The following is a 12,213-nucleotide window of genomic DNA, read 5'->3' as shown; positions in this document are numbered from 1 at the left end:
CTCCACTTAGGGCTGGTTTGCATGCCACATTACACTGGCTAGTGCTTGGATAACCAGCATGAATATCATCTACTGCAGACTGTGAATAACTGTCTCTGGCTTCAAAATGGCAAACTTGTCAAAGTATGAAAATCCAGTTTGCTTAAAAATGAAATGTAGGTTTGATTTGGCCATCATGCCATCTCTCTGAGCAATATTCCCATCCTCAGGTATCTGAAAAGTAATAGTGTTGTTGCCTTTCAATTACTTATGGATTATTTTAAGGCAGGCAAAGTAAAAGACAGAACAGACTTGCACTCTTCATTTTCTGACAGTATATGTTAATGTTTATTGTTAATAAAATGGCTTGAATAAAAGCTAACATCTGACTGGGATCTATCCCAGGTATTCCACTGGGAAACATTTATGATCCAATGCATAAGGACCTTTTTAAAATCCAAGTAAATTACATCTACCTCAACTCCTGCATCTAAGCATTTTGTGACCTGGTCATAAAAAGAAGCAAGGTTAGTCAGGCAGGATCTACCTGCTATGAATCCACGCTGGTTGCCCTTCAGCATTATTTTTCCTACTAGACTCTCACAAATGTGATCCTTAATAATTTTTTCAAAGGTTTTTCCAAGGACAGAGGTGAGATTAACCAGCCTATAGTTACCCAGATCCTCCTTCCTCCCTTTCTTGAAAATAGGGACCACATTGGCCCTTTTCCAGTCCTTTGGGACCTGTCCTGAGTGCCTCGAGTGCTCAATCAGTCTTGCCAGTGGTTCTGCTGACACTGGCTAATTCTCTCAGCACCCTTGGATGAAGATCATCTGGGCCTGCTGACTTAAATATGTCCAGCCCCTCCAAGTGTCCCTTCACTAAATCAGCACTAACTGTTGGTGGGCTGGTGCCCCTCTTGTGCCTGTCTATAATCCAACTGGGAGATGTCTTTTTCCATGTTCAGGAATACCGATGTGAAAAACTCATTGAAGAGCTCAGCTTTGTTGCTCCTATCTGTCACCAATTGCCCTAGTTTGTCCTGTAGGGGTCCCAGGCGCTTTCTTTTTGCTCCCTATATACCCGAAAAAAGACTTGTTGTCTTTAATTTTTTTATGCCAGTCTGAGTTCCATTGCTGCTTTGGCCTTTCTAACTGACTCTCTGCAAGTTCAAGCCAAGTAGGTATACTCCTCCTTGATGGCTACCTCCTTCATCCACAATCTGTATGCCTCTTTGTTTGCCCCAGGCTTGGATTTTCCTGGATGTCCCTGTTTCTTGGTCCTGCTGCCCCCTTTATGTGCAATGGGATTGTTCCCTTCTGTGCCCGAAGGATTGTTCCCTTGAGGAATGACCACCCATCCTGGACTCCCATCCCACCAATGCCCTTGTCCTTCAGTGCCTCTCTTACTAATCTCCTGAGCTCATTGAAGTTAGCCTTTCTGAAGTCTAGCACTGCTGCCCTACTGGTTATTTTTCCCATTTTTTGCTGGATAGTGAAGTCCAACAATTGGTGGTCACTATCCCCTAGGTTACCCTGTATGTGCAGCTCTCCCACCAGGTCATCCACCAGGTCATCCCCTGTAGCAAACACCAAGTTCAGTAAGGCATTTCCCCTAGTGGGACTGGATACTTCCTGTGTTAGGTGAAGGTCCTGTATGCAGGCTAAGAACTACATGAACGATCAGATCTAGCTGATTGCTACTCTCAGCAGATGTCAGGGTAGTTTAAGTCACCCATGACAACCATGTCCCTTGAGTGTACTGCCTCTGAGAGCTGCCTTGAGAATTCCAGGTCTAGCTCATCCTCCTGGTGTGGTGGTCTATAATAGACCCCCACTACCAAATCCCTTTCATCCCAACCCCCTTGTATTCTGACCCACAGTACCTCAATTTGTCCCTCTTCTGTAATCTCATCTTGATTATAGAAGATGTGTATTGCTCCTTAACATAGAGAGCAACACCCCCCCTCTCCTTTTTCCCTACTCTATCTCATCTGTACAGCCTGTAGCCCTCATTGCCTACTGCCCAATCATGGGTAGGGTCCCACCAGGTTTCAGTTAATCCAACCAGGTCAAAGTCTTTGTTTGAAAGCGGGAGTGTGAGTTCCTCCTGCTTGTTCCACATGCTCCTAGCATTAGTATAGAGACACTTAAGACCCCCAATAGGTGCCCTTGGTACCCCCCGTCCCAATGCGTATCGGGCTGCTTAGTACTTACATGGACTGTTCCAGTTCCTGGCTCATGATCTGTTGTTCCTAGGTTCTCTCTGTCTTTTTCATCCCCATCCCCGATGAGCCTAGTTTAAAGCCCTGCATAGGAGATCAGTGTGGTGGGGACACCACCATGGAAAAAAACTTACCTGAGGGAGGAGAGGCACGGATCCGGCAGGACACTGCCAGGGACCAGAAGTTCAGCCGGAGTGGGGCTGTGGAGGGAAAAAATGCTGCACTAAAGAAAGAAGAAAAAAAAACCTGCCACGGGCCAGAGGAGAGCCAGCACTGGCATGGACCCACTTTATGGTGGCATGCCAACACTGATTTTCTGGCCGGCCCACTGGAAGGGATATAAAAACCTTGCCAGTGGAGGATCAGGGAGGACCAGATCAGAGCCCTCCGGTGGCCCCAGAGTGGCCCAGGGCTGTTTGCAGCCCCTCAGAGGGCATGTGTTGGCAGCCCCAGGAGGGGCCAGCCAGGGTTAAGTTAAGCCCAGGAGGGCCTAACTACTTCCCAGAGATGGAACACTGGATCCCAGATATGGCCAGCCAGGAGTAGGATGGCATTCAACCTGAGAAAAAAGGGAGAAAAGGATATGTGGGCAGCTGTGGACCCAAACCAGAGGGAGACAGAAGCACACCAGGGAGCAAAGTAATTCAGGGCTGGTAAAAGTGCAGGCCAGTTGATGTATGGCCTAAAGCCAGATGATACGCCATCCAAACCGGACTTTACTGACTTAAAAAGGGGACAACGAGAAAATCTGTGCTGTGATGAGTACTAGTCACAATCTGGAATTAATATCTGGTTGGCCTAAGGTGGGGTATAGGGGAAGCGGAGCCCCAAGACAGAAGGCCAGACAGAAAGATTGAAGAAGGGACCCAGGAAAGGCAGGATTTAAGATCATCCTCCCAATAACAAATTTATTCCAACAAGACATGGCAGGCAAGAACCCCTGGGAACTGTCCAAGATATCTGACTGAACGGCAACGGAGACAGACAATGGGCGGGAAGCTGCTGGTATGGCACCTTCTTTAATCCTGTAGTTCACCTCCCCCTCCCCCCAACTTGCCACTCACCCCTGATTGGTGGGGAGGCAAAAACCACGGTTTTAAATATGTCATGATTTTCACCTCCCAGTCATCAGGAATGAGTGTTGAGCAATGGGGCTGACAGGACCCTTCCACCAATAAGTGTCAGGGGGCGAATAGGGGGAACTGCAAGGTTAAAGGAGCTGCTATGCCACACTTTTACAGTACAATTCTAGGGGTCCCTACTTATGTTGCGACAGTGTCCATTCAAGTCTGTTGGGATGCTGCTCCATCATGGTACAGTTTATAGGTTCGGGTAAAATATTGGTTGACACAGAAACGTGGTATTGGTCAGCACTTTGGGGAATGCAATGTTAAAACTATATCAGCTGGTGCCTGTTATACCTGAGGAATCTGCCTGGAAACTTTTATTTCATGGTGAATGTGAACTAGATATGAATTCCTTTCCATTTAGTGGGGTATATCATTTTGTCCCATTCTCTTAGCTTCTGGCTGTACCCAGAATGACAAATTGCTTGATCTTACAAATAATCCACAAATGGCAAAGTTCCAGTTTGGGTCAGATATAGTGGGAAATATCAGTTTGAGTTCAGTTTGAACAGTGACTGGGTTAACATTGGCTGCTTCCCACCCACTGTCTGTCTCCTCCCAAAAGTTTCAGACCAAACAAACAGAGACAACAGAAAGCTGCCATTCGTCCCCTAGAGCTATGGGTTGTGGAGTGTTCCCTTGTTTACCTCTTTAAGTAGTGATCACCTCCGTTTCCCCTCCAGGGACTTGCCTGTGATCCCTTTCCAGTGGGCAGGGATGGACACAGTGCCTTGGAGAGTCTGCTCAAGGGAGACTCTGAACTTCCCTGGTGGCATTGCCCTGCTTAGATTGTAGGTTTCCAGGCAGTTTCCTCAGGTATAACAGGTACCAGCTGATACAGTTTTAGCATGGCACACCCTGAAGTGCTGACCAATACCACATTTCTGAATCAACCAATATTTTATCTGAACCTACAAATTATGCCGTGACAGAGCAGTACCCCAATTGACTTGAATGGACACTATCACGATATAAATCACAGTAATCAGGGATTCAAACAGTCACAACAAAAAAGGCAATCCCTCTCTAGTTAAACTAAATTATCAGAGGAATCTATTTTCTCCTGGAAAAAGGGTTGAGGTAAGCCCCCAGTTCCACACTGCTTGGAGCTGCCCCAGAACCAGGTACACATCCTCCTTCACCCCCCAGAGCTTAGGTCTGACCCATCCTGTGCCCCTTGCCAGCCTGGGCCTGCTCCCATGCCCACTGGTACCTAGGTAGCTGTGGTTGGAGCCTGGTGCTCCCCCTGGCTCCTGCCAGGGGGCAGAGCAGGGCAGGAGCCCCCCTGGACTAAACTGGTCCTGTCAGGCTCAGTTTGCTCCCGACCTAGGCACACACGTAGATGTGCACCTGGACGCAGTTTATAGTTTCACAGTTGGTAGGGTTGGAAGATACCTGAGCAGATCATCAAGTCCAACCGCCTGCCATGGGCAAGAAAGAATGCTGGGGTCAAACGACCTTGGCTAGGTGATTATCTAGCCTCCTTTTGAAGACCCGAAGGGTAGAAGCAAGCACCACTGTGAAGCAGTGCCTCCTGATATCTAGCCTGGATCTACTCTCAGTCCACTTATGGCCTTTATTCCTTGTGACTCCCGGTAGTGCTTGGGAGAACAGAGACTTTCCCATTGCCTGCTGGTTCCCCTTGGCCAGTTTATAGATGGCCACCAGATCCCCTCTCAGCCTTCTCTTGTGAAGGCTGAATAAGTTCAGGTCCCATAGCCTCTCATCGTAGGCCCTGCCCTGCTGCCCCCTGATCATGCGAGTGGCCCTCCTCTGGACCCTCTTGATGCTGGCCACGTCCCTCCTGAAGTGCGGCACCCAGAACTGGATGCAGTACTCCAAATGCAACCTGACCAATGTCGCATAGAAGGGGAGGATCTCCTCCTTGGACCTGCTCGTGATGCATCTGTGGATGAATGATAAGGTGCGGTTAGCCTTCCTGATCGCACCCTCACATTGGCGGCCCGTGTTCATCTTGGAATCAATAATGACTCCAAGATCCTTTTCTGCCTCTGTGTTGATGAGAAGGGAGATCCCCAGCCTGTAGGTATGCTGCTGGTTCTTCCTCCCCAGGTACAGTACCTTGCACTTGTCAGTATTGAAACCCATCCTGTTCTCATCCGCCCACCCCTGTAACTTGTCCAGATCTAGTTGTAGCCTGTCCCTCTCCTCTAGTGTGCCCACTTCTCCCCACATCTTAGTGTCATTTGTGAATTTAAACGAGGTGCTTTTCACCCCCTCGTCAAAGTCTCTGATAAAGATTTTGAACAGTGTAGGCCCAAGGACCGAGCCCTGGGAAACCCCACTGCCCATGTGCCTCCAGGTCGAAAATGACCCGTGCACCACCACTCTCTGGGTGCGGCCCTCCAGCCAATTAGTGACCCATCTGATCGTGTAGGCATCGACACCACAGTCACCTAGTTTTTTAATGAGAATGGGGTGAGAGACAGTATAGAAGGCCTTCCTAAGGTCCAGAAAGACTATGTCCACCGCAATACCTGCTTCTAAGGATTTTGTGACCTAGTTGTAGAAAGCCATCAGGTTGGTCTGTGCAGTTTAATTTTCTGCAGAGAAAATTCAGGCCCATTAATTGAATAATTTATTCCCCAATAGTATAAAACTAATTGACATATCAGTAGATATATACAATTGTGCAATAAATGCAGGTCTACATAGAATCAAGCTTGTTAGTCCCTTTAAAAAGCTGGATATAGTATTAGATAAGCTAGATCTATTAAGATAGTAATTAATCTATTATAGTGATATGATAATCTTGAAAAGATAATTAGTAGATTTCTGAGAAGCTGTGTTTTGGTGACATACTGGGATTAAATTGTGAAATACCTATGTATTATGAAATTAATAGAATGAGAGAGATTATTACACTAAGATATATACTACATTAGAAGCATCTGAGGAATTACAAACGAGTTTAGAGTATCAGAATAAACATTTTGTTATAGTTACTGAATTGCTTATGTACAGGGATCCTGGTTTTTTCTGTTTAAAAATCATGTCTCTGATTAAAACCCCCCCAAATCTATGTTTTTCTGTGATTGAAATGGAACGCTACCGTATATACAGGTATGAGTTGAACACAATGTTTTATTGATATATTTACAATTTTAAAGCAAATTTGGAAGCCTACCAGTTCTTCAATTTCTATAATAAAATAAATTCTAAATACCTATAAATTTTGGTGTTTGATTTTGGGTTTTTTAACGTGGAAAATCAGAGCTCCCCCTGCCCACTTCACTCATCAGAACATGGGTCCAGCTGCAGCTGTCCCGGCCTCCCCCCACCAGCTGCTTTGTGGCACTGAGCAGCCCTGATATACTATGGCCCTAACCATGCCATTGCCCCTCACTCCTGACCAACAGCCCCCGACCCACAGCCCCCCAGCTCTGCTGGTGCTTTTCATTCCCCACCCTCAGCCCCTCCACCCTTGCCAGTGACCCTCACACCCCAACCACAGCCCCCCACTCCCCAATCACAGCCCCCCACCCCCGCCAGAGGGGGGGGGGCCACAGCTGCCAGATCTACAGGGCCAGGGACCCAGGTCTGAAACCCTGTGCAGCAGTACCTGAGCCCCAGCTGTCACCTGTGGGAGGTGGCAGCTGCTGCAGTGGAGCACAGTGTGCAGCCTGGCTCCCCATCCCCCATGGCCAGCATGGCTGGAGTGGAGCCCATGGGTTGGGGTAGGTATGGGCTGCCCACCATGGACTTAGGGCACCCTACCCTGCTGCCTCTCCCTGGGGCCTCTGCAGCCCAGTAGGAGAGACCCAGCATGGCAGGGCAAAGTGGGCCCGGGCAGGGAAGCTCATTGCCACTGCTTGGAGCTCTGTGCTGTCATTGCAAGGTGCCCCCTGCCCGGCCAGAAGCAGAGAGGGGCACACAAACTCTGTGCTACCACCCCCACTGCTGCTAGGCGGACAGGGGGCGCTTTGCCATGACAGCATGGGCCTCACAGTGGCAGCATCAAGCTTCCCCACCTTATCCTGTTCTGCCTTGCCATGCCAGGTCCTGCCCGCTGGGCTGCAGAGACCCCAGGGGGAGGGCAGCAGGGTGGAGGGTACCCCCACTTCATGCACAAGTCTGGGAGGTCATGCCCCCCATGGCCCCTAAGGGAGTGCACACAGCAGTGGGGAGTCAGCCCCTCTGCACCCTGGATGAGCCTCCTGTAGCTCCAGACTGCTCCCCACCTGGGCCCTATGGCCACACATTCCAGCCCTCAGCCCCAAGCCCCACATACCACCCAGGCTGGGCAGCAGCCCCAACCTCAGCCCTGCTCAACTCCCTCCCTATGGGAACCTAAATTCCATCCCCCCCCCCCCCACACACACACACACACACGAGACTTACGTGCAGGGACCTCCTTTCCAGGCTGCCTTGTGGCCATGTGCATGTGTACTCTCACATATATGCACCTGGCACCCCCTGCCTGACTGGCAGAATTCCATCCTGCAAGGGGCTGCGGGGAGTGAGAGGAAGGCAGTCTACAAGGGGAAACCCACCATTTCCCACGTTTTTCTCCTTTAAAGGAGAAAATCTGGGTTTTTCCCATCAAAATGAGAAAATCTGGGTTTTTCCCATCAAAATGAGAAAATCTGGGTTTTATCAAGTTTTTCTGTGGCAAACGGAAAACCTGGATCCCTGCTTATTTCATACCTCATTTCAGAATGTATCCAGGGAAGATTAGATAAATATACTTTAAAAAAGAAGGAAAAGTACATGATGTTTTATCCTTTAGAGTTGCTGGTTGTAGCCATGTTAGTCTAAGGACATAGGCAGACAAGATTCTCTGGCTAAATGTGATATCTTTTATTTGACCAACTAAATAGTTGGGAAAATTGTTCTTTGCAAGCTTTTGGGCACAAACACCCTTCTTCAGGCATAGGTTTTATCCTGACATTTAGGCTGGGGACAGAAATTACACATAAACTTGTAGAAAGTGATTGGAGACTGGTTCAAATCTGTAACACAACAGAAGTTCAGTGCACATAAACCACTTTCTAAATGAATGGATGGATGTAGTATCAGACTTAACTAATATAGGTTAAATCAGTTTATTGATCCCCTCACGATTCAAGTTAATTCATGGTTGCTCAGAATCCCAGGATGCTGTAAACCTCCCCTGCAAATCCTCCCTGCCTTTCAGGGTGGGTGGGCTAACTTTGACCTAAAGCTGTCTGCTCCACTGAAGTGGGGAGACATGCTCTAGCACCCCGTGGGTTCTGGCCTGGGCCACTGCAGACATGTGGCTGCATTTCCAGAATCAAAAGTGAATGTCTGTTCACTTGCTTATCAGTTTAATCTAAGCATTTTAGATTAACTTGCAAAGACTGAACAAATTCAGCCTCGAGCTTTTTGACAGTCTGTACTTAGCCTTTGTTGCCCAGGTAACTTGGGTATATACTCCCCTTTTCCAATTGAAGGGGATTGTTAGCTGGCAGGTGTGCTGTGGGGGGGCAACTCTAGACTGCTCAGTTTCCCTCTGTTTCTATAGCACCAGGCCAGAACAGTCAGGGGACTTCACTATATACAAATGTATTTACATTAACAAGGGAAAGGAACATGGATATAAACATATGTACAATATGTATATATATTTATAAGATATCTAAACCAGTAACATAAACAATACCCTCTGGGTAAATGACATAAAACCTTATACCAGTGCTCCAGATACAGGTAAGTCACAGGTAAGTATCTGATCTGAAACAGATAAACCCCAAAATAAACATAGATAGCCAACAAATAAACTATAGATAAGTATGGGTGAACAATAAATAAGCCACAAATAAATACCAGTAAACAATAGGTGAAATAATAGCACAGGGGGTCCCAGCAGAGCCCTAGGACTCTACTCATCTACTAATTTACAAACATGAGAGTTCACAAAATATAAGGCACAACATCACACCAATTATGGCGCAAGAACCTCAAAAATAAACTTAATCCCAAGGGCAAAACCCAGTGCCCTTGGGCTTTTCCCAAGCCCTACAAGGAAGCTGGTAACTTTAGGGGGACCCTCCCAGTGTGACGTCCACTTTCAGAAGTCCTTAACTAACCAGGGGGGACTCCCCCTGGAATCCTCTTTTCCCTGCAACTCACGGCTCTCAGGCCTGGAAGGTTGCCCTTGTCCTCTGCGCCAAGCTGCTCTCTTGCCTGCAGTGGGCTTTGGGGAGGGGTCGCTGTCCCCTGGAACAGGGCTCTGCTATGCAGGGCTTCTGGGGCCTCTGGCTCAGCCCTGTCTGCTGGCTCAGTAGCCCAAGCACTATCTGGCTCCCTGGACTCAACCTTTTGCTATGGGTCAGAGGCCTGGGCTGCCTCTTGCAGCACCAGGCTCAGTCTACACCCGGACCCTCTGTGCCATGCCTCCTGCACTGAGCTCCCAGCCTCCTTCCGGGGGTTCAGGACCTGAGCTGCCCAAGCGCTAGGTCCTACTCCGTGCACCAGCCTGTGCACCGTGTCTCTGGCCACATGCCAGAGGTTGCAGACCCGAGCTGCCTCATGCAGCTCCCAGGGTCTGGACACCATGCACTGAGCTGCACACTGAGCTTAGCTACTGGAACCATCTGCCATTCCCCGCTGATGGAAGTCTTCAGGGGTGCTTCTGGGCTACTGCTTCATCCTGCTGAGCAGCTCTCCTCAGCTCTTCTAAGCCCCGCTCTTCTCTGTCCCGGATGTGTTCCCCTCATGCCGGGCAGGAAGCTCCTTTTATAGTCTCCAGGGCTCTACCCCTGAAGTCTTCCGGACCTGAGTGTTGCAGTCTTCAATCAGGTCCATGGGGGGGGGGGGGGGGGGGGGGGGGGGCACCGCGTCGGCGGGCCGGAAACTTCTCTCCCCCTCCCCTCAGGAAAGGGGCATGACTGAAATCCTCTTGCTGCCTCCTGATTGGTGGATGGGCTCTACCAATCAAAACAGCAAGATTTCAAGCCTGGGACTCAACCCAAGCTCCAAAAGGCAAGCCTGCTACACCTTAAAGACAATACTGCAGTGATCTGTTCTCAGTACATAGGGTCCACTTGCTGTATAACAACTTCAACTGACCACAGCAATGATGAACTGGCTTTGTAAGGCCTGACAAAGGACCCATCTGCTAAATAATGAGAAAGTTCCTAATGGCTCAGCAGTTGGTAGCAGTGTCTGAATTGGATTGATGGGAGTATGTGACTCCACTCCTTAGGAAATAGGTTCTTTTTCTGTTTCTGATGGAAAAGTAGGTCTTCAAATAGTTGCATGTTCAGCTCAGAGTAGTAGCTGTAATCATGGCTTTGAGGTGGGCTGGACAGAGCTCAGCATCTGCGAGCAAGAAAGTGTTGCCTATTACTTGACTGTAGGACAAAATCAGGGGACTTTGGCAATTGTTATTTCTAATTAAAATTCTACTATTTACTGGTATCAAATTAGACAACATTTTTAGACTAAGTTTAACCCAGTTTCCCCTGGTGTGAACCAGGATGAAGAATTTTTGATAAAAGAAAGTTTGGCCTGAGAGAAAAACATAAGAGAAACAGAGCTGCAATTTCCCTTTTTGACGGCAACTCACTGAGGCTAGCACAGCCTGAGAAGCATGCAGTGTTGAACAAGAAGGAGGCATGGCTGGGGATGCATACGTTTAAGACTTGATCCTGTTCCCACTGAAGTCAGCGATAAAACTCATTACTTATGTGCATTCTTGTTGCATTTTCTGTCATTAGAAATCCTATCCAGTTCCTTGAAGAAACTAAAATGATGCTGTCAGTCTCCTTAGCAGTGGTGACATATAGGGGGTGCATGGGGGTGCATGTGCACCCCCTGAAAGTGCCAGTCTATCCCCTGACCAGCCGCACTCACCACTTAGGCAACAAGCTGAGGCGGCAGGCAGGAGCACCAGTGCCCCCACTGCAAGCACCAGCCAGGGAGTGCAACGCCATGGCGCTCCCAGAAGTGGCCGCAGCGACTTCCAGAAGTGCCTGCAGTGATTGGCCGTCTCATGATCGGCTGCAGGGGACCCCCATCAATGAGATTCAGTGACGGGGGGGTCCCCCCACGTCCAATGGTCGCTGGGGGAGCATGCGCCCCCCTGACTAAGGCGGCACGAGTCTCCCATGCTTCTTAGCGAATTTCCCTACCAGGGTAAGTCTAGCTTGTTATGAATATATGAGAATCTAGGGGACATAAAATACAAGGGCCTGATCCAATGCTTGTTGAACTCAATGAGCTTTGAATCAAACCCAAAGTGATTCTAGATCACATGATGGAATCTAACCAGGGAACCGAGTCCTATGGAAAAGTTTCAGAGTATCTCTTGTTCTCTCTTCCTTTATTGTTAAATCTTGTCATAGGTTATGGCCTAGCTAACCCAGCTAATTGCAGCTGAAAAGCAACCTGGGGACTTCCTGATTATTTCTAAGTATTTTCTAATGCAATTTTAATACTTTTTAAAAAGGTTGGTGTGGCAGTATAAAGTATTATTTGCTAAATTATGCCTGTATCTTCTGAGTCAATTCCCTGAACTTTTGCAAATGCAGACATGTTCATCCCTCCTTTCCTGAGAAGCTTAGTTAAAGGATCTCAAAACCTACCAGCCTAAGTAACAGCTAATTATTTTTAAATACAGAATTCAGCTTAGTTGAAGTAACGTCATAGCTTACATCCAAGGGATAATGTATTGATTGTATGTTCACTCTGTTTTATACTTTTACAACTATCAGTATCACTCCTAAATAATTAAGTGTATTTTAGCAGATTACTAACCATATACATGAAAAGTCATTCTGGTAGCACTGCACTTCAAGACAGCCCTCCTATGCTAATGCATGCCCATTCAAATTAATATCCCCCAAGGTGATATATTGAGTACGATATAGAGTAACTATATAATGGCTTTAAAAAGGA

This window comes from Alligator sinensis, unplaced genomic scaffold, assembly GCF_000455745.1.
Source record: "Alligator sinensis unplaced genomic scaffold, ASM45574v1 scaffold506_1, whole genome shotgun sequence".
NCBI lineage: Eukaryota > Metazoa > Chordata > Crocodylia > Alligatoridae > Alligator > Alligator sinensis.
The sequence above is the reverse complement of the archived record's forward strand: the minus strand, read 5'-3'. Positions refer to the sequence as shown.